Source organism: Lepidochelys kempii, chromosome 16 (genome assembly GCF_965140265.1).
Source record: "Lepidochelys kempii isolate rLepKem1 chromosome 16, rLepKem1.hap2, whole genome shotgun sequence".
In the NCBI taxonomy this organism is placed as follows: domain Eukaryota; kingdom Metazoa; phylum Chordata; order Testudines; family Cheloniidae; genus Lepidochelys; species Lepidochelys kempii.
This window is the reverse complement of record NC_133271.1, coordinates 29,037,896-29,065,051: the sequence shown is the minus strand read 5'-3', so window position 1 is coordinate 29,065,051 and position 27,156 is coordinate 29,037,896. Positions and strand designations below refer to the sequence as shown.

Sequence of the window (27,156 nt, the reverse complement as noted above, 5' to 3'; positions counted from 1 at the left end):
GGGGCAAGACATAAAAAGCTGACCATCTCCCAGGTTTCCTATCCCCAGCTACATATAATTATTCTTTAAAAATTTAGCAACTTGAGCGCCTAATTTTACATACTATTTGTTCCAGCAGGAAGATGGCAGCAGAAGAACCATGAGCCCATAAATCCTACTCCAACAGAAGTAGTGGCTAAAGAACACAAATAAAACCAAGTTGCTGCAGCTTGGAGAAATATGCACGGATACAGTTACTGACCAAGAGCACCGTTATGACACTGCTTTACATGAGCTAGCACAGGCTCTGTCAAGGTTCCTTCCCCGCTCAGAACTCTAGGGTACAGATGTGGGGACCTGCATGAAAACCCCCTAAGCTTATTTTTACCAGCTTAGGTTAAAACTTCCCCAAGGTACAAACTATTTTACCTTTTGCCCTTATACTTTATTGCTGCCACCACCAAGCATCTAACAGATATATAACCGGGAAAGAGCCCGCTTGGAAACGTCTTTCCTCCCAAAATCCTCCCCAAACCCTACACCCCCTTTCCTGGGGAACGCTTGATAAAAATCCTCACCGATTCGCATAGGTGAACACAGACCCAAACCCTTGGATCTTAAGAACAATGAAAAAGCAATCGGGTTCTTAAAAGAAGAATTTTAATTGAAGAAAAAAAATAAAAGAATCATCTCTGTAAAATCAGGATGGTAAATACCTTACAGGGTAATCAGATTCAAACCATAGAGAATCCCTCTAGGCAAAACCTTAAGTTATAAAAAGACACAAAAACAGGAATATACATTCCATTCAGCACAGCTATTTTATCAGCCATTTAAACAAAACAGAATCTAACGCATATCTAGCTAGATTACTTACTAAGTTCTAAGACTCCATTCATTTTCTGTTCCCAGCAAAAGCATCACACAGACAGAGAGAGCCTTTGTTTCTCCCCCCCCACTCCAGTTTTGAAAATATCTTCTATCCTCATTGGTTATTTTGGTCAGGTGCCAGCGAGGTTATCCTAGCTTCTTAACCCTTTACAGGTGAAAGGGTTTTTCCTCTGGCCAGGAGGGATTTCAAAGGTGTTTACCCTTCCCTTTATATTTATGACAGGCTCATACCTGGCTTTGTCAAAAAAAAACAACAGTTGCATCTCCTAGCAGATTCTCAGAAATAGGAAACTAGAGAGAACGCAACAACCTTTGAATTATTATCCCGTGAGATATGGAATCCTCCACATTTGAACAAAACAGAAACCAGTCAAAATGTCCAACTCAACACCCACAGCTACACCAAAAATTTTGCAGAAAAGAAACCAACAGGATTAGAACACACCATAAAGCAAGGTGATCCGCATTTTTACCCTAACAAAGCAGCCCAGGCAAATGTATATATGGAACCTACTTCAATTTATACTGAACTGGTACCAGAAAGAGAGACCACTGCATATCTAGCACACTTTTTTCACATAAATTTGACAGAGGAAGAAGGAAGCATGACAATGAAAGACATTTTACAGTTGGCTGGAATCCAACATTATGCAAGCCATCACACTACCAAGCAGGTAACTTACACACTATATGGCATTTATACAATTATAATAGAATGGGATGAAAGGATCCCCAAGGTGTCAAGTATTATACTGGTAGATACGGATATTCTAAATGTTGCCAGAGGTTTTGAAAGAATAGAAAAGTTAGCAAATGACCTGGAGTTTCAACACCAAACACCATAAGTCAGTCACAGAAACTTGAAAAAAGAACTCAAGTTAATGAAGGATCAATATTGAGATTAATCAACTATAAGAAAATGCTTAACCTGTGTATACTGTATAATACCAGAACATAAAAACCTTGAATTCAGATTTGTCTTCAACTGATTTTTAAAAGCATGGTTGTCATATCACCTAGTTTAATTTTATTTACTCCTTTTTTTAAAAACTGCATTGTTCGTAACACAATCTTATAAATTTGAAAACACTGATTGTGGTGGCAGCAATAGCAACACTGATGGTATCAGCATAGCTCTATGAATAGCACATTTAGTTAACCACTGCTGTAGAGAAGGCAGAGGAGAGACATATTCTTCAGGGGTAAAATTATGTTTAAGATGTTTAGTTTTTTAAATTTTACAAGTAATTGTGAACAAGATATTTTTTGAAATTAATAGATCTATTCTATCTATTGATGCCTTTGGAAGTACAGGGTCTCTTGGTTTATATCAATCTTCAGAGAAGAAAAAGCCATTTTATTGAGGAAAACTTATTCCAGATGGTCCATTTCTCCAGCAGAGGTAACAAGTACTGCAAAAATGGCTCAAAGAGGTAACTTTATTTTAGAAAAGGTTTCCTATCAGTTAAGCTATAGATTGCACTAGTGTAGAATACAGCAGGGCCTGTCTATGTTGTCATCACAAAATACTCTGGGGGAGCATGTGCAGACAGGCAAAGGGGCAGAAGACGTTGGAAGAAAGGGAAGAGAAATTGTTTTGTTGTCCAAATGACTAGTCCAATGGATATTCACCTGTGCACATTATGTATACTTCTAGAATTAACTCACCTATGGCAAAAGTAGTTTTCTTCCAATCAGATACTGTGAATTCACCCGAGAGATCTTATAGAATTATCTTTACCAAAACTGTTCTACTTTCATATGGCCACACAAAAGTGGCCATATGAGGCTTCCCAGACATAAGAGGCTTCTCTAAACACAGAGCCACAGCAGTATGAACAGTCTTAATATAACCTGTCCTGGTCTCCAGCTATTAGGGGCACCACCAGCACAAAGCAATCAGCAACAGAAAACTTAATTTTTAGTTTTTGTAAAAATTTAAGTAAACTATAAACAAAAGGTAAAACTTACAGAAACAGTAAAACGGCTTCTCTGTAATATTACAAAAGACAGAGGCAGTTGTTGAGCATTAGCAATAGAAAATGAAATATTATATTAAAGCAGTTATATTTAAAGTATTAAAAATTGATTAGGCTGCCTACTAGTTCCCCTTTTAGCTCTGGAAGGAACCATCTGCCGCAGTGGTTTTGTAGTTATAATACGTTATACATTAAATTACACAAGAATAGATCTTCCTAAAGCAGATGTAGAACTCCCAATTTCTCTGACGTCTATATTTCATGACAGTCCACTCAGTGAAAGATGTTACTAGAAAGAGAAAAATCAGATGTACAATTTAATATGCTTTACGGCTGTCACATACAGGCTATAGATGGGCTGTAAATAATTTTTCATTAAATGAATCTGTTCATATGAAATAAGCCTGTTCAGAGTACATTTTTCCAGGTACAACCCCAAAATGTACATCATCCCACAGAATTCTTTCACCAAGGATCAAAAAGAAATAGAGTTACTCTGTGCCACATTAGGGAAACTTCAGTGATTGTTCTTCCTTTTATAGGAGTAAACGAGTATGAAGTTGAAATGTCAACTTCAAAGTTGTTTGAAAATGTTCCAACAAAACAGTTTTCCATTGGAAAATGCTGATTTGGCCAAATCAAAATGTTTTGCGAGAATATATCAGTTTAATCAAAAACGTCTATGAAAAATTAGCAGAGTCCTTTTTTTTGACAAAGTACTTCACTACAATTTTATCATTTTAACTCATATTACGTATAAATATAAACATTGAAAACAAGTTGAAAAAGTACTTCAACCTTATTGAAACAGACTTATCAAAGATTTTGGTATTCCCAAAACAAATTTTTCATTTAGCAGGATCTTACAAAATTTCAACTTTTTGTTCAAGTTTGGAATTAAAGGAAATTTCAAAATGTCAGAATTTCCCAGGAAACTGAAACTGAGTTTTGAACAGCTCTAGTCGACTTCAAACAAGGCGTTGAAAGTAACTTCAGATACTACATCTGCCATTGAGTCTCCCTACCAATTTTTGTGGATTTACAATCATTTACTTCTATTTTTAAAATGTTTCTCTTTCTCCTCTGTATGTGTGAGATAATAGATAACTATATGCACAGAGGGGTAAAAAAAAATGAAAAATTGAAAATAGAGAAAAAACATTTTATTCTGTCTCTTTCAGTTGCAGTAATTTTAGATGTTACCTATAACAATATGTACATTTTCAGACAGAAGTGTGATTTAAGTTGATACTGTCCCTTCAAGCTAAATTTTGTTCATTCCCTTCCCACAGAAGGATATGCCACACAACTTTATCTTCCTTTGGAAAAGGAACTGTGTGTCTGGGAAGGGAAGCAAAATAACTAAATAAAAATAAAAAAGACGACTGTTCTCTCTATGAAAACTTTACTTCTGAACTAATGTTAGTAGGGCTAGAAAAATACTTTACCACAAACTAGTGGATGAGTGGGTATCATCAGCTTCTGCAGAATGTAAGTCTTACAAAAATTTTAGATTTCTAGTCTATATGGTTATGCAGAAACACTCCTTGCACATTTGGGAGGTAAACTGATACAGGGCATTCTCCTAAACTTGTGGACAATTCCAGTGCCTCTACTCTTGCTTAAGAGCTTTTCCTAGGTGCCACAGAATCCAAACTGACCCCTCTCTTGCCAGTTTTCATTCTTGCCATTCAGAACTTGTGTCCAGAAGTTAAACTGACAAGAACCAGGTCAATATTGCTCTATTCCTGCTAGCTGGAAAGGCTAAGAGCATCTACAGTGTCAGGCACTGATGCAGAGGACTCAATAAAGGCAGGGGGCAGGAGGGAAGGGGGAATAAAGTAACAGAGACACATCTCTCACAGCAGCCAGGATGCTGGGATTGAGGATATAAAGTGGAAGACACCCATCGCTAACACTGCTACATCCAGGAGGCTCTGGGAGGAGACATGGGAGAAACAGAAAACTCCTCCTTCCAGCTGCTAAAGATTAAGGATGCTTCAAATTTATCAGACTCCTTTTAGGCAGAGGACGATAGAAAAGATGAGGTCACCAAAGTTGCTACAGGGAGAGCACCTTATTAAAAACACCATGAACCTTTCCCCTTACAGAAGTTAAAGGTTTAAGGTATTGCCAGATGAGTCCTCCTCCATCCCCATTTTGTTTTGGTCTTTGGCTAGTAGGTTCAATTCTATTAGATGTCTGGTAAAATGTCCAAGCCCTATGTTTCATGATATGTTTGGGTGGTTGGATGGGTGGGATAAATTAGAAAAAGAAGAATTTTACTGAAATGAGGTGAAGTGTGGAAGAGAAGAAAGAAGAGAGAAAATATGGGGGAGGAGGCAAATATCACAATGTAGGGGAAAACAGAGAGTGATAAGGCAGGCAGGCAGGCAGGCAGGCAGAAAGAGATTTAGTATAAGAAAAGAAAGAAATGAAGCAAGGCCAGGAAGATGAAACAAAGCCAGGAGAGATGTAATAATTTACATTTTTAAAAAGTTATTTAATAGAATGAGGTTAAATATGAACTCATGTTTGAATGAGTCAGGAGGAGGTCTAGTTGTTTTGCCTGAGATTCAGCGTGAAAATACTTATTTCAAGTGAGGACTTGAACCCTGAATCTCTTCTTGGTCCTCTGCTCTATTCTATAACTAGAATGCTTAGACATATGAAGCTAACTAGCTGAATTTTGGGTAAATGAGAAGTTACTGAAAAAAGGGAATTAGAAGAGTGCTCTTTCTGCAATGATTGGTGTACTGAAACCTAGAAGCCTGAACTTCTGACTGAGGCACATCACTTCTTTTGAAACCTGATTTAAACATGAAGGCTAAAGTTGGAAATCCTAACTGTGTTGTTTCACTTTGCTGGTTTATTGCTATGGTTGCTATCTTTTTCACTCTGTGCAACATAAGACTCGAGTATTATTTTATACCATATTGAAGACTACACTATTCAACAGCCAGGGTAAACTGTAAGGAAGGAAATATATTATTTCCAGCCACAACAAAATTTTATTTTCACAATATCTACATTGAAACAAGTATTAAAGCCCATGGCCTTTTGATCAATACATTAAAATGTGGAATTCAGTAAGAGGGAGAGCAGGGAACAAAGGTAAGAGATTAACAGAACAAGAACTCTGCCTCAGATTGGTTTGAGGGCTGGGAAAATGTTTCTGCCTCTTCCTTTGGTTGACCTAGCTCAGCCAGCTTAATGTAACAGACTCCAAGGTGGAGAGAGGGGGAACTCTAAACAGAGGATTCGTCTCACATACGGGCAGGTTGTGGGAGGGTGTCAAAGAAATCCACAGGCAGGAAAAGCTCTGTAAGGTTCCCCTCAGAGTTTCCTTCTCAACATTTTCTCAAGTGATAGGAGTTTGGGATGCTACAGATCTTGTAGGAACAAAGCTGCACAACCCTGTGGATCACTGAAGGGAATGGGACCCCAAACAGACAGGCAGGAGTTGTTCATCCTCACATACCATGGCAGTATAGTTCCAGGATGAGTTACTACTAAGCAGTCACAGACGGGATGCAGGATGCATTAATGTACCTGTATTTCCATGCATCAAGCTGAGCAGGGGACAGTGCCACAGGCATCAACCAGTTTGCTTCCCGCTCTTATCTTCATACCATATTCCTCTGCGCCTCCTTTTAGCACCACAGAGGCCCTTCTGCATGGACTTGTGGTGGGAAACAACCATGGATTCCCACAAGAAGACAAGTCTTGCAGACATAGGAAAACCAACACCATAAAACAAATAAACTGGAAATAAAGAAGAGAAAAGCACTATGGAGTATAATGACCATCTACACCAGTCCAGGAGAGAGAATTCCACTATCCAGAGCATCATTCAACACTACCAAGGAAGCAACTTCAGAGTAATACACATAATATAAGTATTTTCCAAGTACACACAATGTAATTAAAGAGGTCTCTAAATTTGAACAATGTCATGTGATAAGCCTTATTTAAACTACAGAGGTGTGTGTTAACGAAAGTTAACACCACAGCAAACCTAAAAGAGATATATGGGGCATATAGGGGGGAAAAAAGAGCCACTCAGCACTGATAACTTAAAATAAGTAAAAGTAGTAAAGAAACAACTTAATTGAATCTCACGTCCTCAATCCCAGCTGCCTTTTTCACCACCTTTGACTATTCCTTAAACCCTCCACACAGAGGACCTTGCTGATTTCTTCAAAGAACATATTGACAAAACACATGAGCTTCCTCCTCCCCTCAGCATGCCTTGCCTTCCCTCTTTGCTTCCCACAACTCTTCTTTCCCTTCTCAGACAGAAGTTTCATGTCTGCTCTCCTCAGCATGGATTTGATTTAAATCAAATTCATTTAAATCACTAGTCAGGAAAACTCGATTTAATCATGGTTTTCTACATAAAGTGCATTCTTGTTGGTTGTTATAACCTTAATACATATTCTTCACAACTCAGAGATAGATGTAGGTTTCATTTTTAGAAGGTACACAATATACATTTTTAAACAGTGATTTATTTTGAAAACTTTTCAGATTAGTTTTACAGCTATATCAGAAAATGAATGATTGTTTGGTTATTTCATTTACCAAAGGTAATTGAAGCAGATATTTATGAAGTCATTGGGAGGTGAACTATCTCCAGTTCAACAGGTTAATCATTAATATTTGCAGGATGTTCTTGCCATGCTGTATTAGGATGAGTACATCACCAGACAGATATTTAAATTGTTTTAACTAAAACAACAACGTTAAGTATTCTGGATTTTTTTCTTCAACAGCAAACATATAATATTTTAACAAAACAAGCATATGTTCCTCGCTTCTCACATTTATCTCCAGACTTCTTCTCCTTGTCCAGATCTATTCCACCCGTAACTATCTTCTGTTTGTTGAACTTTTTGAAACTTTGCACTTTTAGAGAGAGGTAAGGGATTGACTCTGTGAACACAAATTTGCAGAGGGACAACAGGGTTGGGGTCTGTTATTTCTCACCTCTATATATTATTTATTTATTTAAAAACATTTTTCCTGTTAACAAGCATGTTACCTCTGGAGAGACAAATCCACAGTTTGAGAACTGCAAAACTAAGCATCTCTGATGGTATCTTCTAGACTGAGCACTGAGTCCCATTGGGTAGATAGAAAGATTAACCTAAATAATCTATACGGAAGCCTCTGGAACCCCATAAGATTGGGTCCCTAACCCATGAACTATTGGAACTCATTTACAAAGCTTTTCTTAAAGATTACATGAATATATTGTCTCATACTATACAATTCGAATTTATAATCTCTAATGAGATATCTTTGAGCTATAATGTATTTTAATTAAAACTATCTTTAGATGGTTTTTTCCTCAAAAAGCATTTTAATCAAAAAAATCCAATTTAAATTTAAAAAATCTGATTTTTTTTATTTATTTTTTTTAAAATCATTGATTTTTATCCACCCTGGCTCTCCTCTAACCCAGTGGTCCCCAAACTTTGAAGGGTCACACTCCCCCTTACTCCTGTCCACACCCCCGCACCCCTCCGAGCCGGGGCTAGAAGCAGGGCCGCAGCTCTGGGGGGAAAAGGGGGATGCGGACAGGAGTGCTGGGGCCACAGCTGGGGGTGGGTCTGGGTCCAGGAGCGGGGCTGTAGTTGGGGTGGGAGTGGAGCCACAGCCAGGCTGCAGTGGGGACCAGCAGCCGGGCCCGTGGCCAGGTGCAGTTCTACTCCCAGCCTTGCCCCCAGCCTCGGCCCTGGCCCAAGAACGGAGCCACAGCTAGCAGCCAAGGCTGGGGGCTGGTGCAGAGCCACGCTGAAGCTGGGGACAGGCGCAAGGCTGGGAGCCAAGGACATGGCTGGGGGTGGGAAGGGACCAGAGCTAGGGGTGGAGAGGGACAGGTTGGCGCTTCTTCCCCAGCCCCATGGGGCCTGGCCAAGTTAAGGTTCTTTGGGTGCTTTAATTGTGCATTTCTTACCTTAACATATCTGAATTTCCTTAATTTCAAATGTTCAGTTCTGTAATAATTAAAATATCCCTGTTATGTTTTTACCTTATTGTTGCTAATAAGTATTCTAAAACTTACCCTTATGTTAGCATAGTTTTTGGTCTGGAAATTTCCTTTTTTTTTTTTAAACACAATTATTAAAAGCTGTATACATGAACACTAAACCAGAAACCCACAGAGAAAGCTACTATGCAATATTTCTCAAGAACTGATAATATGCAGTATCAACCTTAAATCTTTTTTTAAAAAATTCATCTTTTAAGGGCAATTTTACCAGTACACTAGAGGAGCACAAAGGAGCCAGGGCACACTGGACAATTAAACTCAGTTTACAGCATCACAGAGCAACAAAAAGCAGCTGAAGTATACCGATGAATCTGGCCCTTAAGATGTATCATGGAAAATGTATTCCTGCCAGGAAGCCTCGTCTGTAGAGGAAACTAAAGGCCCTTCAGGTTCCTTGGCTGGACTACATCTCCCTGGATGCATCCAGAGTCACTTGACTCCACTGAGGAACGAAACAACTAAGTCAGTTGGCACTGCATTGCATTGTGGGAGATGTAGTCCTCCAGGGAGCCCAGTGCATAGGAGACAATGGGGTCCCAAACTACAACTCCCATAAGGCAAGAGGAATGCAGTTTAATGATCATCTGTCTCTAAAGGAAGAGTTTCAGGTCAACAAAACAATTTAGATTTCAGGAATGCAGAAATATTTCATTTCTATCAAAAATGTCAAAAAAAAAGTTTCAACATTTCTGAATTGAAATTTTTTTGAATTCCCATTTTGTGAAAAATTTCACCTTTTGACCCATTTTGGGACAAAAACAAACATTAAAGTGTTGGAATTTCCCACAGAATGGAAATTCAAAGTTTTACTCAGTTCTAAAAGATGGTGGTTCCAGCTACTTTTTCTCTTCTCTCCCACTATATAAGCACTACAGTACAGCTGACAGCCTAGACAAGACATTCTCATAGTTCATTTGTGACACATTTTATTTAGTAAGACTTTTTAAAAAGTGTAGCTTTCTACATCTTCTTGCTTTTATTTTACTTCCTTTCCTTTCCTGGCTTCATTCCACTTGTTCCTTCTTTGCTATAATAGCTTGTGGTGGATCTCTTCCTAAATTTTTTTCCAGGACATTTTCCTCTTTTCCTCCTTATAGAATCATAGACTCATAGGACTGAAAGGAATCTCGAGAAGTCATCTAGTCCAGTCCCCTGCACTCATGGCAGGACTAAGTATTATCTAAACTATCTTTGTCAGGTATTTGTCTAACCTGCTTTTAAAAATCTTCAGTGATGGAAATTCCATAACCTCCTTAGGCAATTTATTCCAGTGCTTAACTATCCTGACAGTTAGGAAGTTTTTCCTAATATCCCAACTAAACCACCCTTGCTAAAATTTAAGCCCACTCTTCTTATCATAACCTCAGAGTTTAAGGAGAACAATTTTTCTTCCTCCTACTTGTAACAACCTTTTACATATTTGAAAACTGTTATGTCCCCTCTCATCTTCTCTTCTCCAGACTAAACAAACCCAATTTTTTCAATCTTCCCTCATAGGTCATATTTTCTAGACCTTTTATCATTTTTGTTGTTCTTCTCTGGACTTTCTCCAGTTTGTCCACATCTTTCCTGAAATGTGGTGCTCAGAACTGGACACAATACTCCCGTTAAGACCTAATCAGTGTGGAGTAGAAAGAAAGAATAACTTCTCACGTCTTGCTTACAACACTCCTGCTAATACATCCCAAAATGATATTTGCTTTTTTTTGCAATAGTGTTACACTGTTCACTCATATTTAGTTTATGATCCACTATGATCCCCAGATCCGTCATACCTTTGCACCTTTATATCTTTGTCTACATTGAGTTCTCTACCTTCTCGCCTGTATTTTCTCTTTCCTTCTCACATTTATCTTCCAAAATCTCACAGTATCATTCTTTTTACTAATTTATCCTATTAATTTCTCCTGCACATTCACTCAACTACCCTCTCATACATACACTCTAGAAATTTTGCTAGACAATAGCCAGAGAACTAAAACTACTAGCCAAAGGCCAGTGCAAAATAATTTATTAAATAAAAAGGTCACTGAAAATTGCCACAACTGATTAGAGTGAACAACTGACTGAGCCCTTTAAGTTACAAAATGGCAATAATTTGGACCCTGGCTAATTGGCTTAATTTTTCGCTACTAGATGCTGGGCAGGTTTTTCAAGACATGAGTATAAGATTACCAAGAACGTTAACACAAGTGTGAAAGTCCACAACGATAAAATAACACAAAATAAAATATTCAGTGCAACACTCGATGTTAATGAAATTTCACAAGTTTTAGAGTATGTTAATACAGGTTTTTTTAATGGAAACTATAACAGTCGCTGCCTTAAGCCCTGATCCTGCAAACTTTGACACACGATTTATTTTGCTACTGCGACTAACCCCACTGAAACGGGTGACTTCTCACAGTAGTAGAGTTGTGCATGTGCATAAGTGTTTGCAAGATCAAGGCCCACATGCTAGAACACTGAAAAGCATCTTGAAAAAGCTTTAAAGTCAAACTGTGATTACTGACTACTCCTCCACCACCACCATTAGTGAAAGATTTTAGTGTCCAAGTTTTGTTCTCATGATTGCATGCTTTTTTATATATTTTAATAATTTTTCAACATATCACATATCTGAGGTTCAAAATATGCTTGTTTTAAAAAGTTTTATTAAACCCAACATTCAAATTAATGTTTTCATATTTTTTCCTATTTTCAATTGAAAAAAAAATTAGATTTAAACATTTTCTGCACTGTTTGCAAAACAAATATTGTAATATTGTGCTAGTGGAAGAGAACCAGTAAATGAAAAAACAACTTTCATCTTTAGTTAGTGGGCAAACTGAAATGAAATACGAAAAACAAACAGCACAAGAAATAAATTCGTATTACTCCTGGGGGAATTCTGTGCTACTGTGCAAGCACATAATTAATGAACCATGCATATTTTAAAAATTTTGCGCAGAAAAAACCTTCTGCCGAAATGTTGCTTCAGTTCCACCTTTTTCCCATCAGAGAGTGCTGTGGCGATAGAACAAAGCAGCAGCTCCCAGCCAGCGAGGGAAGAGAAAGAGACTACCTTGCTCACAGGACCTATCAGGCCAGGTCAGGAGATAGGGGCTGTGGGGAGACAGACAGCATAGGGTGCTGGGGGTCAGACAGGGGCTCCTACAGGTTAGTGGGGGAGTATAGACTGGGGCAGGGGCTGAATGGGACCGCAGAGGGAAGGGAGGTACAGGGCCACATGGTGATTGGGGAGGGAGTGCAGCGCTACATAGGGATAGAGGGTGGCTGAGTGGGGACACAGACACACATGGGAACGGGGTACAGCACCATATAGGGACAGGGAGGAGGTGCAGGGCCACATGGGGATGGGGTGAGTGAGTGTCTGAGTGTGGGGAGAGGGTGCAAGGACACATGGGGGTACAGGGACACATGAGGACATGGCAGTTGTGCCTGACTGAATGGGAGAGGCTAGGGGTCAGCCAGGGTCTGCATGGGGGAAGCTCCCTAACAATTCCTCCCCTCCCACCAAAAAAACCTGTTCCATACTTTTCCCACCCATACCCAACAACCCTCCAAGTTCACACCCAGCGCGCCAAAGCCACAGTACTTTGCCTAGCAGTACCCATGGGGCGGTGCTCACACGCTGTGCCCATTAGCCCTTCACCTAACTATTTAAGAAGCAGCACCATCCCAACTCCCCTCTATTCCTTTGTACCGAATGTCAAAAGCAGAGACTCTAATGCAGAAGGAATGTAAAGTGGATTGTGGAATACGCATCTGCACCTTTATCTTGAAGAACAACTGTCACAGAACAAGTAAGTAACAATGTTTTCTTCTTTGAGTGGTTGCAGACATATATTCCACTAATATAACACATGCAGTACGCGTAGAAGGTGGGTCTTGGAGTCTATTTAAATAATGACTGCAGGACTGCCTTCACAAAGTTTGGATCTGACTGAGATGCCACTGTAACAGCATATTTGGTACAAATATGTATGGAAGAACAAGTAGCAGCCCTGAAAATGTCCAATATTTAAACATCTCTGTGTCATCAATACTGGACTCAACGGGTATCCCATGGATGGTACCCCAGGCTACTGTACAGTGACGAACTGATGCTGCCTCAGTACTGAAGAGCAGTTCTTCTCACGTATCTGAAGAATCACAATGTTGGTGTGCACTCCTCCTGGAAGAAAAGGATAACTGTCCCCAAGTTCTGGAATGGTGGTGGTCAGTGTTCCCTCTAATTTTTCCCATCCATGTTATGACTTTTGTTATGTGCACCAATACGGAGGTGTTGTGTGACACATAACCTTCATATTGGCGCACATAACAAAATTAATGTGGTGGGGGTGGGGCTGAGAGGTTCGGGGTGTGTGAGGGGGCTCAGGGCTGGGGCAGAGGGTTGGGGTGCAGGGGTGTGAGGGCTCCGGCTGGGGGTGTGGGCTTGGGGGCCTGCCGGAAAACCCAGTCGGAGCCCTCACACCCCTGCACCCCAACCCTCTTCCCCAGCCCCAAGAATCATAAAAAAAAAGTGGAAAGTAGTTCAAGTTAAAAATGATGAATATTAAAAAACAAACAAACAAAAAACCCCACAAAAATACAAACACGTATGGACAAAATTAGAAAAACCAAGAAACAAAATGAGATTAAACTACCTAGGGATAAGGGTAACAAGAAAACATTTTACAGGTACATTAGAAGCCAGAGGAAGACCAAGGATAGTGTAGGCCATTACACAATGAGGAGGGAAAGACAACAAAAAATGCAGCATTGGCCAAAGTATTAAATGCCATTTTTGTTTCAATTTTCACCGAAAAGATTAGCAGTAATTGGATGACTAACATAGTGAACATCCTTGTAATATGGGGTAGGATCTGAGGCTGAATTAAGGAAAGAACAAATAAAGAATTACTTCGGGTTGGTCTCTACTGCAATTAGAAACCTGTGGCTGGCTGGTGACAGCTGCCTCGGGTTCAGGGGGCTTGAGCTTAGGGGCACTTTAACTGTGGTACAGACATTTGGGCTCAGGCTGGAGCCAGGCTTTATGACCCTGTGAGGTGGCAGGGTCACAGAGCTCGGGCTACAGCCCAAGCCCAAATGCCTACAGAGCAATTAAACGGCTCCGCAGCCTCAGTATGAGTCAGCTGGGGCTGGCCAGCCGCGGGTGCCTAATTACAGTGTAGACATATCTAACTTGTCTAAGGGTATCTTCAAGTCAGCAGGGCCTGAGTAATACATCCTAGAATATCTAAGGATATTCTGAAGAGATCTCTGAGCTATTAGCAATTATCTCTGAAAACTCATGGAGGATGGGAGAGATCCCAGAGGTCTGGAAAACAGCAAATACAGTACCTATTTATAAAAAGGAGTAGTAAGGGCAACCCAGGAAATTATAGACCAGTCATCTTAACTGCAGTACCAAGAAAGATAATTCAATCAATCAGTAAGTACCTAGAAAATATTAAGGTGATAAGTAACATTCAACATGAATTAGTCAAGAACAAATCATGTCAAACTAACCCAATATCCTTCTTTGACAGGGTACTGAGTCTTGTAGATGGGGAAAAGCAGTAGATGTGATATATCTTGACCTTAGTAAGGGTTTTGATACTGTCTCACATGACCTCATAAGCAAACTAGGAAAATATAGCCTAGGTGAACCTATTATAAGGTGGGTGAACAATCAGTCGGGAAACCATATTCAGAGAATAGTAATTACTGGTTCACAGGCAAGCTGAAAGGGCATGTCAAGTGGGATCTGGCAGGGATCTGTCCTTGGTCCAATTTTATTCAATATCTTCATAAATTATTTGGATAATGGCATAGACAGTACAAATATAAAGTTTAAAGGATGATGCCAAGCTGGTCAGGTTGTAAGCGCTTTTGACAATAGGAATTAGAATTCAAAATGATCTTGACAAACTGGAGAAATGGCCTAAATTAAATAGGATGAAATTCAATAAGAACAAATGCAAAGTACTCCACTTAGGAAGGAATAAGAAATTGCACAAATAGGCAAAATGGGAACTGACTGCCAAGAAGGAATACTGCAGAAAAGGATTTGAGGCTTATAGCAGATCACAAACTAAATATGAGTCAACAATGTAATATTGCTGAAAAAAAAAAAGTGAACATCATTCTGGGATGTACTAGTAGGAATGTTGTAAGCAAGACACAAGAAGTAATTCTTCCACTCTACTCAGCACTGATAAAGCCTCAACTAGAGTACTGTGCCCAGTTCTGGGCATCACACTTCAGGAAAGATGTGGACAAACTGGAAAAAGTCCAGGAGAGAGTAACAAAAATGAGTTAAGGTCCAGAAAACATGAACTAAAAGAAAAGATGGAAAAAATGGATTTGTTTAATCTGGAGAAGAGAAGACTGAGGGTGGTCATTATAACAATCTTCAAGTATGTAAAAGGTTGTTATAAAGAGAATGATGATAAATTGTTCTCCTTATCCACTGAGGACAGGACAGGAAGTAATGGGCTTAAATTGCAGCAAAGGAGATTTAGGTTAGGCATAAGGAACACCTTTCTAACTGTAAGGGTATTAAGTACTGGAACAAATTACCTAGGGAGGCTGTGAAATATCGGATATTGGTGGGTTTTAAGAATAGATTAGACAAACACCTGTCAAGGATGGTCTAACATCATATTTAATCCTGCCTCTCAGTCCATGGGGCTGGACTAGATGACCTATCAAGGTCCCTTCCAGTCCTACATTGCTATGATTCTATAAGGATAGCAAAGTACTGGAACAGGTTACCAAGGGGGTTATGGAATCCCCATCACTGGAGAAGATTTTAAGAATAGGTTAGACAAACACCTGTCAGGGATGGTCCAGGTATACTTGATCCTGATTTAGCATGAAGTGATGGAGTAGATGACATCAAGGTCCCTTTCAGCCCTACATTTTAGCCATTCCAGCCGTGATTCTATAATTACCACCTCCATCAGGTTCAACTAAAATGTGAACCTGAGGTTCCTACTACTAGCCCTTTGCTACTGTCATTTTTCATTCCCTATCTTATTTCTCCTATTTCCTATCTTCCTTTTTTTGTCTTCTGTCATATAAGAGTCTGGCTTAGCCAGCTAAAACAACTCTACTTTTTGCAACATTGCCATGAGCCTGTGACTAGAAAGGCAGGTAAAAGTACAGTAATGCCTGAAACAGCCTGGCACTGGTAAAAGTTTGCAAGGTCTCAGTGTGGCTGATAAGATCATATGCTGTGCCTTCTGGTTCCCCAGCAACTAGTCTGAAATTGAGAAAGACAAACAGAAAGAAACCACATTTTCTGTCTTTGCTATTCTTTTCCCTTCCCACTTTTCTCTTTAAGACAAAACAAGACAAATGCACACAAGAAGGATCATACCTCAATCACAAAAGTAGCAACAAAACCCACTATCTAAATACTCTCTTTTTCCCAAAAATGGACAACTAACTGAGGAGGAAAAAAAAAGGGCTTTCAAAGACGGAATTTCCTCCCTATGAAAGACTACACAACTAAAGAGAAAGGGAATAAGGGGAAGTTGTTGAAGTAGTTTTATGGTGTTTATTTCGGTAGGAGTCATCAGCGATAATATAAAATCTTGGACAACATTTCATTGTTTAATATTAATTAATGTTCACAAAAACAGGGGCTTTTATTAACACTTTACTCCTTGTTGGGCCTCCTCTACAGAACAAATCCTCATAAAATCTTGCTCTTCCCTGAAAAATAGATCAGCCTGGCCAAAAAGAATGCTAGGCTAAAATAAAACACTTCATTCTGTTCAATTACACTAATATTATTTGGGGAAAATGTTGGAGAACTCAGAAAAATATAATTCGAATTACATTCAAGTGGTAAGGTTTAAGAATTTGGCGGAATTCTTTTAGTACTGAAGAATTATATGTATGAACTGGACTGTGATTAATTTGATTTAAAGCAACTTACATTTGGTAAATATAAGATCAATAACAATGTTTCCATTTTAAAAAAAATCCAATAAGTGTTTTTAAGCAAATCAACATTTCCCCATACAGAGTTTGAATTCAAACATTTTAGCACTAAGAACTAGAACTTAAAAGTGAAATTGACTATAAACAAAAGTGAAACTAAATTAATAGATTTATATTACTCAAGGTAGGGAAATACAAGTAAGCTAAAAACATAAAATAGTGACAAGTAAACTGGATTTTTAGAATCTTCACTGTTCATAATCTACAGTAAACACGTTTATCACAGATAAATAAAATGTGTTTGTTTACAAAATATAATTCAGGTGACAATATCCTATTAAATTGTTCTTCAAACGGATCCCATCACGAGAAGAACAAACTTTGCAAACAAAGAAAAAACTTTATACAGATCATTCCCTCTCACTTATTTTTGTTACCCCTTTTCCACACACCAAAAATAACTGCCAGTCCCATAATCAATATTCATTATGAAAGTAAGCCCAGTTTTGATTACTAAGCATCTGCTAGACAAGATACAAATAAACATTGTTATCTTCAATTGTAATCTCTTTGGGACACAGAATAAGTTTTTCTATAGTAAACAGCTGCGTTAATAAAAAATAATTTTAATAAGGCAATAGTCTGCATTTGTTCCATTTCATTGGTTTCAGTTAGAATCATAGAATCATAGAATATTAGTCTATCTAGGACAACAACTACATGCAAAAGGCATGTTTGGGTTCTTCAATTACATAATTCAACTGTAACCCTTTTCATTATATGCCAAAACATTAGTCATCCATATTCTCAGAAGCAAAAAAAAAGACACATTTACAAAATGCAATCAGAACATATCTGTCAAACAAAGTTCTAAATTGTATTTGTAGAGTGTCATCCCAAACAATATGTGATTAGTTTCCCAAATTATCTCACAAAGCATCCTCTGCTACAGCTGTCTGTGCCTTCCACCTACCCTCACCATGTCCTGCTCAGCAGGGTTGCAGTTTACAAGGGTAGCCCTCATTGTATGTGTCTTCCTGAAAAAGCACAACATCCTTTGAATCTTACAACCCAAAGAGCACCTCCACTTCCAAGACTTCCTCACACCCTCCTCATGAAATTATCAAAATGCTGGAAATTCCATTCCTATATTCTGAAACAACAGTGCAGAGAATGAGCAGTACTAGTTAATTGTCCATATCTCTCAGGCATTTATCACTGCACTATACAGAAGCCAACTACCAATATTGCAAATCTCTCTGTCCAAAAGAAATTTTAATTAATACACCATCTACTTTCTTACTAACACATAGAAGAGGCAATGAAATGCAAAGGCTTCCTTTCTATTTAGCCAAAACCTTAAAATACTACAAGGCTCTTCACAGACTTCTTAAAGGGGAGGAAAAAAATGGAAAGATTTTGAGTTTATTTATATTACAACCATAGAAAACCGAACAGCTGTAAAGGCTTTTGACCCCCCACCCTACGAAGGGCCGTCTCACTGAATGAGCTGGTTAATGCCTCTTAGACTGGGCACCAAATCTAGAGTAGGAGACATCAATACTATAGATTGTTCACATTATTGCTGCTTACAGGGTGTCTGAGGTGATGATGGGAGGGTGCATGAATCCTATAAACAAAGAAACTGTGATAATATGAATACCACACACTTGCACTGTAACGGATAGGAACAAAAAATTACCCGATGGAAAGAGAAATATATACACCTTGGACAAGTTTTCATCTCTCTATTTTGCATAAAATGCAGAAGTATTTGCAAAGGAGGAAAGTGTCAATATTAACAACAGTCCCCCTCCACACACACACATGGTGATGATGAACAAATTGATTTACCCTAGTCATGCTCTAGGGCAGGGGTTCCCAACTTTTTTCTTTCTGAGGCCCTCCAACATGCTATAAAAACTCCAAAACCCCACTGTGCTACAATAACTGGTTTTCTGCATATAAAAGCCAGGGCCAGCAGTAGGGGGTAGCAAGCAGGGCAACTGCCTGGGGCCTCATGCCACAGGGGCCCCCATGAAGCTACATTGCTCAGACTTCGGCTTCAGTCCTGGGTGGCATGGCTCATAGCCTGGGCTTCAACCCCATGCAGCAGGGCTTCGGCTTTCTGCCCTGGGCCCCAGATAGTCTAATGCTGGCCCTGCTCACAGCCCCCCAGGGGGCCTCGGACCCCTGGCTGAGAACCACTGCTCTAGGGCAGGCACTTGACAATGGGGAAACCTAGCCACCACCCCTCTCCTTCCACTTGTCCAAGGACAGACAGTGAAAGGGACTTACCAGTCTCAGAGGTGCCCAGTCCCAACCAAATACACATCAACCATGAGGTAGGGAGATTATGACTCACCTATCACATGGAATGGGAGTGGAGAGGAGAGGAGAGGAGAGACTGGATGGGGGAGGGTCCCCAGGTCTGACAAGGTACAAGGGGAGGGGGTGTGAGAATCCCAAGGCCCATTAGTTCCAGGGGGGTACACCATCTCACCATCCTCAAAATGTGGCTCCTGAGTTTCTTCCAAGATCTAACTTGTCCTGGGGGAATGGGAAAGCAGAAAGCTGGGAAAGGAGTCAGGACACTCCCCAACGGGACCCAGTCTCACATACCTAGCTTTGTGGGATGTGTCACAGAGATAGGAGATTCAAGTCTCTACAAGGGGCAAGCCTGTGGTTTCACCTATCCCCTGTGTGTGTCCTAGAGCTAGGAGGTCCTGGGGATGCCAGGTGCCAGTGGCAGAAATAGGCAGGTGTCCTGGGTCCCTCTAATCCTGGAGAAAGGAGGAGACAGCAATGGTGAGGGCGCCTGGGCATCTCAGTGTTAGGGCAGAGAAGAGGATTCCTGGGATCTCATCTGAACTGTGTGTGAAAGAGAGTGAAAAACACAGGCAGGAATGGGCTAGGTGGGAGGACTGCAAAGTCTCAGCTATCCCAGCTAGATGTGACAGGGATGAGGGTAGGGAGGATCTTGTGTGTGTGTGTGTGGGGGGGGGTTCTGGATCTCACCTGGTCTTGGGATGGGGGAAGGTGAGTAACAGGAATGGGGTATCTTAGGGATTGGCCTCACCTATTACATGCACAAAAGAGATTGTGGATGCAGTTCTGGGTCTCACCTGACCTGGAGTGAGGGGGTATCCCAAAGTGTCACCTGTCCTGGCGGGTGTTTCAGAGATATCCTAGCATATTTGTGACAGCTATGTGAAGATGTCCCAGGGTCTCAATTGTACCAAGGATGTGTGGCAAGATCTGCCAGGAACATGGATGAGCAGGGCAGTCCTGGGTACCACTTGTTTCAAGAGAGCAGGGGTAAGTGATAGGGATGGGGGTGGTCCCAGGGTCTCACCTTCTGAGAGTGTGCAGCTGTGGGAGTGGAGAGGTGCCTCAGGAATACCCCGAGGTAGGGGAGTGTTTGTAACAGAGATAAGCAAGGGAGAGCATTCCAGGGTCTCGCCTATCCTGGGAAGAATGAGTGATAGAGATGGGAGGCAGTTCTGATCTCACCAGACCCTGGAGAGGAGTTTGCAACATAGATGAGGGGGTATCCCCGGGACCCACCTGCTGGGAGGGCTGAGGGCAAGTGACAGGAACGGGAGGGTGTCAGGAATAGGCTGTGGGGGTGTGTCCCAAGGGTGTGTGGTGTGGGGTCTCGGGAATGGAGAAGGTGGGGCGCATCCGGGGATTTCTGGCGAGGGGTCTAGGGGGAAGAAGGGGTCCCGAGGTAGGTGACAAGGGGGATGGGAGCAGGCAGTTCCAGCAGGTGGGTAGCAAGTCCCAGGCGTGGGGCTGAGGGACCTCAGGGATGGGCGGGTGGGGGGCATCCCAAGCCTGGCGGGGCAGGAGGTGGTCTGGGTGGAGCAGGGGAGGGTCCCGCGCGTGGGTGGAGAGTGGTCTCAGGGATAGGAGGCAGCAGGGGGATCCCAGCGGTGTGTGGGGAAGGGTCTCAGCGGTGAGGAGCAGGGAGTCCCAGGAGCGTGGGGGGCGAGGAAAGAGTCGCAGGGATGGGGTGTAGGAGGCTTGGCAAGCGTGGGGCAGGGAGGTTCTGGGGGCAGGGGGCGGAAGCGGTCTCGGAGGGCGTGGGGGAGGGCTCTCGGGGAGGGTGCAGGCGGGACCGCCGGGCGTGGGGGAGGGAGGGCTCTCGGGGAGGGTGCAGGCGGGACCGCCGGCCGTGGGGGAGGGCTCTCGGGGAGGGTGCAGGCGGGACCGCCGGCCGTGGGGGAGGGAGGGCTCTCGGGGAGGGTGCAGGCGGGACCGCCGGCCGTGGGGGAGGGAGGGCTCTCGGGGAGGGTGCAGGCGGGACCGCCGGCCGTGGGGGAGGGAGGGCTCTCGGGGAGGGTGCAGGCGGGACCGCCGGCCGTGGGGGAGGGAGGGCCCTCGGGGAGGGTGCAGGCGGGACCGCCGGGCGTGGGGGAGGGAGGGCTCTCGGGGAGGGTGCAGGCGGGACCGCCGGGCGTGGGGGAGGGAGGGCTCTCGGGGAGGGTGCAGGCGGGACCGCCGGGCGTGGGGGAGGGAGGGCTCTCGGGGAGGGTGCAGGCGGGACCGCCGGGCGTGGGGGAGGGAGGGCTCTCGGGGAGGGTGCAGGCGGGACCGCCGGGCGTGGGGGAGGGAGGGCTCTCGGGGAGGGTGCAGGCGGGACCGCCGGCCGTGGGGGAGGGAGGGCTCTCGGGGAGGGTGCAGGCGGGACCGCCGGGCGTGGGGGGGGGAGGGCTCTCGGGGAGGGTGCAGGCGGGACCGCCGGGCGTGGGGGAGGGAGGGCTCTCGGGGAGGGTGCAGGCGGGACCGCCGGGCGTGGGGGAGGGAGGGCTCTCGGGGAGGGTGCAGGCGGGACCGCCGGCCGTGGGGGGGGGAGGGCTCTCGGGGAGGGTGCAGGCGGGACCGCCGGCCGTGGGGGGGGGAGGGCTCTCGGGGAGGGTGCAGGCGGGACCGCCGGCCGTGGGGGAGGGAGGGCTCTCGGGGAGGGTGCAGGCGGGACCGCCGGCCGTGGGGGAGGGGTCTCGGGGAGGGTGCAGGCGGGACCGCCGGGCGTGGGGGGGGGAGGGCTCTCGGGGAGGGTGCAGGCGGGACCGCCGGGCGTGGGGGAGGGAGGGCTCTCGGGGAGGGTGCAGGCGGGACCGCCGGGCGTGGGGGAGGGAGGGCTCTCGGGGAGGGTGCAGGCGGGACCGCCGGCCGTGGGGGGGGGAGGGCTCTCGGGGAGGGTGCAGGCGGGACCGCCGGCCGTGGGGGGGGGAGGGCTCTCGGGGAGGGTGCAGGCGGGACCGCCGGCCGTGGGGGAGGGAGGGCTCTCGGGGAGGGTGCAGGCGGGACCGCCGGGCGTGGGGGGGGGAGGGCTCTCGGGGAGGGTGCAGGCGGGACCGCCGGGCGTGGGGGAGGGAGGGCTCTCGGGGAGGGTGCAGGCGGGACCGCCGGCCGTGGGGGAGGGCTCTCGGGGAGGGTGCAGGCGGGACCGCCGGGCGTGGGGGGGGGAGGGGTCTCGGGGAGGGTGCAGGCGGGACCGCCGGCCGTGGGGGGGGGAGGGGTCTCGGGGAGGGTGCAGGCGGGACCGCCGGGCGTGGGGGAGGGAGGGCCCTCGGGGAGGGTGCAGGCGGGACCGCCGGGCGTGGGGGAGGGAGGGGTCTCGGGGAGGGTGCAGGCGGGACCGCCGGCCGTGGGGGAGGGAGGGCTCTCGGGGAGGGTGCAGGCGGGACCGCCGGGCGTGGGGGAGGGCTCTCGGGGAGGGTGCAGGCGGGACCGCCGGGCGTGGGGGAGGGAGGGCGCTCGGGGAGGGTGCAGGCGGGACCGCCGGCCGTGGGGGGGGGAGGGCGCTCGGGGAGGGTGCAGGCGGGACCGCCGGGCGTGGGGGAGGGAGGGGTCTCGGGGAGGGTGCAGGCGGGACCGCCGGCCGTGGGGGAGGGAGGGCCCTCGGGGAGGGTGCAGGCGGGACCGCCGGGCGTGGGGGAGGGAGGGCCCTCGGGGAGGGTGCAGGCGGGACCGCCGGCCGTGGGGGGGGGAGGGGTCTCGGGGAGGGTGCAGGCGGGACCGCCGGGCGTGGGGGGGGGAGGGCTCTCGGGGAGGGTGCAGGCGGGACCGCCGGGCGTGGGGGGGGGGAGGGGTCTCGGGGAGGGTGCAGGCGGGACCGCCGGCCGTGGGGGGGGGGTTTCCCAGTCGCGAGCGGCGCCAGGGGGCGCCTGAGGTGACGCGGGGCCCCAGGAAGCGGGAGCCCCGAGGCCCCCCTGGCCGCCGGCAAAGCCTCAGGGATGGGGGCGGTTCTGGGTCTCGCCTGCCCCGGCGGGCGGGTCTCACCTGCGCGCTGCTCCCGAAGGCCGAGGCCGGCCGGCTGCTGTGCCCACAGCAGGAGGGGAGGAGGGGCGGGGGTCCCCGCGGGGTCCCCTCGCCGCCCTGGCCCGCCGCCGCCGCCGCCGCCGCTCGGCCCGAGCCCCCCGCCCACTGCTGCAGCCGCCAGGGTGAGGCCGAGCCCGGCCGCGGGGACTGGGCTCACCACAGTGACAGGCAGTTCAGCCAATCCTCACCCCCGCCACCACAGTTCACCAATCAGCGCTGCGTAGAGGCGGGAACATGCAAATAAAAGCTCTGTGCGCAGCGGCTGCAGCGCCCTCTGCGTTCCGCGGGCAGCCGAGCCGGGCCGGGCGCGCGACGGTCCGAGGGCGGCGCGCGGGGCCAGCATGGGCCGGGGCGGGCGGTGGCTGGGGCGGCGGGCGGTTGGGGACAGTATGGGCCGGGGCGGGCGGTGGCTGGGGACAGTATGGGGCGGGCAGTGGCTGGGGACAGTATGGGCCGGGGCGGGCGGTGGCTGGGGGGGCGGGCGGTGGCTGGGGCGGCGGGCGGTTGGGGACAGTATGGGCCGGGGCGGGCGGTGGCTGGGGACAGTATGGGGCGGGCAGTGGCTGGGGACAGTATGGGGCGGGCAGTGGCTGGGGCGGTTGGGGCAGTATGGGGCGGGCGGTGGCCGGGACGGGCGGTGGCTGGGGACAGTATAGGCCGGGGCGGGCGGTGGCTGGGGCGGCGGGCGGTTGGGGCAGTATGGGGCGGGCGGTGGCCGGGGCGGGCGGTGGCTGGGGACAGTATGGGGCGGGCGGTGGCTGGGGCGGCGGGCGGTTGGGGCAGTATGGGGCGGGCGGTGGCCGGGACGGGCGGTGGCTGGGGACAGTATAGGCCAGGGCGGGCGGTGGCTGGGGCGGCGGGCGGTTGGGGACAGTATGGGCCGGGGCGGGCGGTGGCTGGGGCGGCGGGCGGTTGGGGCAGTATGGGGCGGGCGGTGGCCGGGACGGGCGGTGGCTGGGGACAGTATAGGCCAGGGCGGGCGGTGGCTGGGGCGGCGGGCGGTTGGGGACAGTATGGGCCGGGGCGGGCGGTGGCTGGGGCGGCAGGCGGTTGGGGCAGTATGGGGCGGGCGGTGGCCGGGACGGGCGGTGGCTGGGAACAGTATAGGCCAGGGCGGGCGGTGGCTGGGGCGGCGGGCGGTTGGGGACAGTATGGGCCGGGGCGGGCGGTGGCTGGGGCGGCGGGCGGTTGGGGCAGTATGGGGCGGGCGGTGGCCGGGGCGGGCGGTGGCTGGGGACAGTATGGGGCGGGCAGTGGCTGGGGCGGTTGGGGCAGTATGGGGCGGGCGGTGGCCGGGACGGGCGGTGGCTGGGGACAGTATAGGCCAGGGCGGGCGGTGGCTGGGGCAGCGGGCGGTTGGGGACAGTATGGGCCGGGGCGGGCGGTGGCTGGGGCGGCGGGCGGTTGGGGCAGTATGGGGCGGGCGGTGGCCGGGGCGGGCGGTGGCTGGGGACAGTATGGGGCGGGCGGTGGCTGGGGCGGCGGGCGGTTGGGGCAGTATGGGGCGGGCGGTGGCCGGGACGGGCGGTGGCTGGGGACAGTATAGGCCAGGGCGGGCGGTGGCTGGGGCGGCGGGCGGTTGGGGACAGTATGGGCCGGGGCGGGCGGTGGCTGGGGCGGCGGGCGGTTGGGGCAGTATGGGGCGGGCGGTGGCTGGGGACAGTATAGGCCAGGGCGGGCGGTGGCTGGGGCGGCGGGCGGTTGGGGACAGTATGGGCCGGGGCGGGCGGTGGCTGGGGCGGCGGGCGGTTGGGGCAGTATGGGGCGGGCGGTGGCCGGGACGGGCGGTGGTTGGGGACAGTATGGGGCGGGCGGTGGGCGGTTGGGGACAGTATGGGCCGGGGCGGGCGGCGGCTGGGCTCCGTGTTAGCTGGGGCAGAGGTTTGACCCACTGTTCTGATTCCTGCACCTCTGTTCGCTTATTGCGCATTTTGGCTCTCAGAGACCGTGTACGGGCTTTGCAGGCCAGGGTGGCGGAACTGGAGGAGCTAAGGGAGGCAAAGAGGTGTGTTGATGAGGCTTTCTGGGACACTGGAGGTGGGGCAAATCTACCCGTCAGACAGCCCCTGCACTGCTAAGGAGGATGAAAAGCCCAGAGAAGGAGAGCAGTCAACGGGAGCAGAGGGACACCTTCCCATATTTGGGACCCCCCTTCCAGATGATGTTGGCGTATCCTCTCACACTGAGGTTACCTCTCCAGCGGTTAGGAAAAGGCAGGTGTTAGTAATGGGAGATTCGATCATTAGAAACCTAGATAGCTGGGTTTGTGATGACTGGGAGAACCGTATGGTGAGTTGTCTGCCTGGTGTGAAGGTTGCAGATCTCTCGAGGCATCTAGATAGACTTATGTGTAGTGCTGGGGAGGAGCTGGTGGTTATGGTACATGTAGGTACCAATGACCTAGTGAAGGCTAGGAGAGACATCCTGGAGGCCAAATTTAGGCTGCTAGGAAAGAGACTGAAATCCAGGACCTCTATGGTGGCATTCTCAGAAGGGGGGGGGGGGGGAGCCTTTTGTAATGATAATCAAGGTGGGCCATTTCCAGCAGTTGATAAAAACGTCTGAGGAACAGTGTGTGGGGGGGATGATTTCTCCCCCACTCCCTGCTCTCCTGCTGGTATTAGCTTATCTAAAGTGATCTCACTCTCCTTACAGCGTGTATGGTAACACCCATGGTTTCATTTTCTCTGTGTATATAAATCTCCCCACTGTATTTTCCACTGAATGCATCCGCTGAAGTGAGCTGTAGCTCACGAAGGCTTATGCTCAAATAAATTTGTTAGTCTCTAAGGTGCCACAAGTCCTCCTTTTCTTTTTGCAAACACAAAAACTAACACGGCTGCTACTCTGAAACCTGTGGAAGGCAACTAATTTGCATATAAATATACTTAGACTTGTGATGAGAGAAATTCATAGAGAGAACGTTTTATACAGTGTTGTAAGTGACCATAACACTTCAAAACATATAAAAAGGCAAAATATGCTTTTAGGGTTGCAGGGGAAGGAGCATCAGTGGGTACACTGGCTATATGCAGCCACTGATATGACTCATAACCGTAGTATCTCAGCACCTCTACACTAAAACCAAGGTCTTTGGGTGAAATTCTGGCCCTATTGACTTCAGTTGGACTAGGATTTCACCCTTAACATCCAGTTTTATCACTGAGCCTGTACATGCATTATGGAACAGAGGTTTGAGTCTACAGGTGATTGTGGAGTTTCCCTTCAGTTTTAGAGTAGATAGCAGAGATGGCAAAGGACAGGTGTGCTGCGCTTTGCCCATGCTGGTTTGAGTCATACATACTAAGACCTTTACCTGCTGCTGTAGATTGGCTCTGACAACATATCTGCAGAGCCTGCCAGCTTCCCTTAAGAAGTCTATAAATATATAGTTTTTCCAGAGTGGCTTGCACAAATTGCTGCTGCTGCTTACCCATTTAGAGAATGGAAACAGTATTATTTATCTGACATGATAAACAACTGAGCAACATAACTTTTATACAAATATTGTCATAATGCATCTGAGAACATCGTAATGTTCATGAACATTCCACACAAAAAAGTCAAAGTATGTCACTGAGGCACTGGAGTGGGTTACCAGGTGCAATCTCCATCCTTAGAGGTTTAAAGGCCCGGCTTGACAAAGCCCTGGCTGGGATGATTTAATGGGGGTTGGTCCTGCTTTGAGCAGGGGGTTGGACTAGATGACCTCCTGAGGTCTCCTCTAACCCTAATCTTATATGATTCTATGATCACGTAAGGTACTTGTTACAAGTTTTCCTAGCTCTAATTAACAATATTGATGTTTAAACATTCATCATTAGGCTTCAGAGTGAACACACAATCAAGCTGAATATGGCAACTCTGAGCTCTCTTATAGCAGTGTAGATGCACTCTAAAACACCCACAGCTGGCCTGTGCCAGCTAACTTGGGCTCACAGGGCTCTGGCTGCTCGGGGCTATAAAATTCCAGTAGAGATGTTT

General features: G+C 47.1%; 1 protein-coding gene across 10 annotated transcripts in view; it reads right to left on the bottom strand.

Annotated features, from left to right (window-relative positions):
• RALGPS1 (Ral GEF with PH domain and SH3 binding motif 1) overlaps nt 1-23,277 on the bottom strand; it is a 399,374-nt gene extending 376,097 nt beyond the window's left edge. For 7 of the 10 annotated variants that reach the window (XR_012155323.1, XM_073315014.1, XM_073315020.1 and 4 more), the window contains exon 1: nt 23,134-23,277. The gene's annotated coding sequence lies outside the window, so the exon portion shown is untranslated. Of the gene's footprint in view, nt 1-7,673; nt 7,785-8,811; nt 8,852-19,467; nt 19,629-20,200; nt 20,620-23,133 lie in introns of those variants that run through there. The other 3 variants (XM_073315016.1, XM_073315015.1, XM_073315018.1) reach the window with 3 other exon arrangements.
• Nucleotides 23,278-27,156: the final 3,879 nt, after the last annotated feature.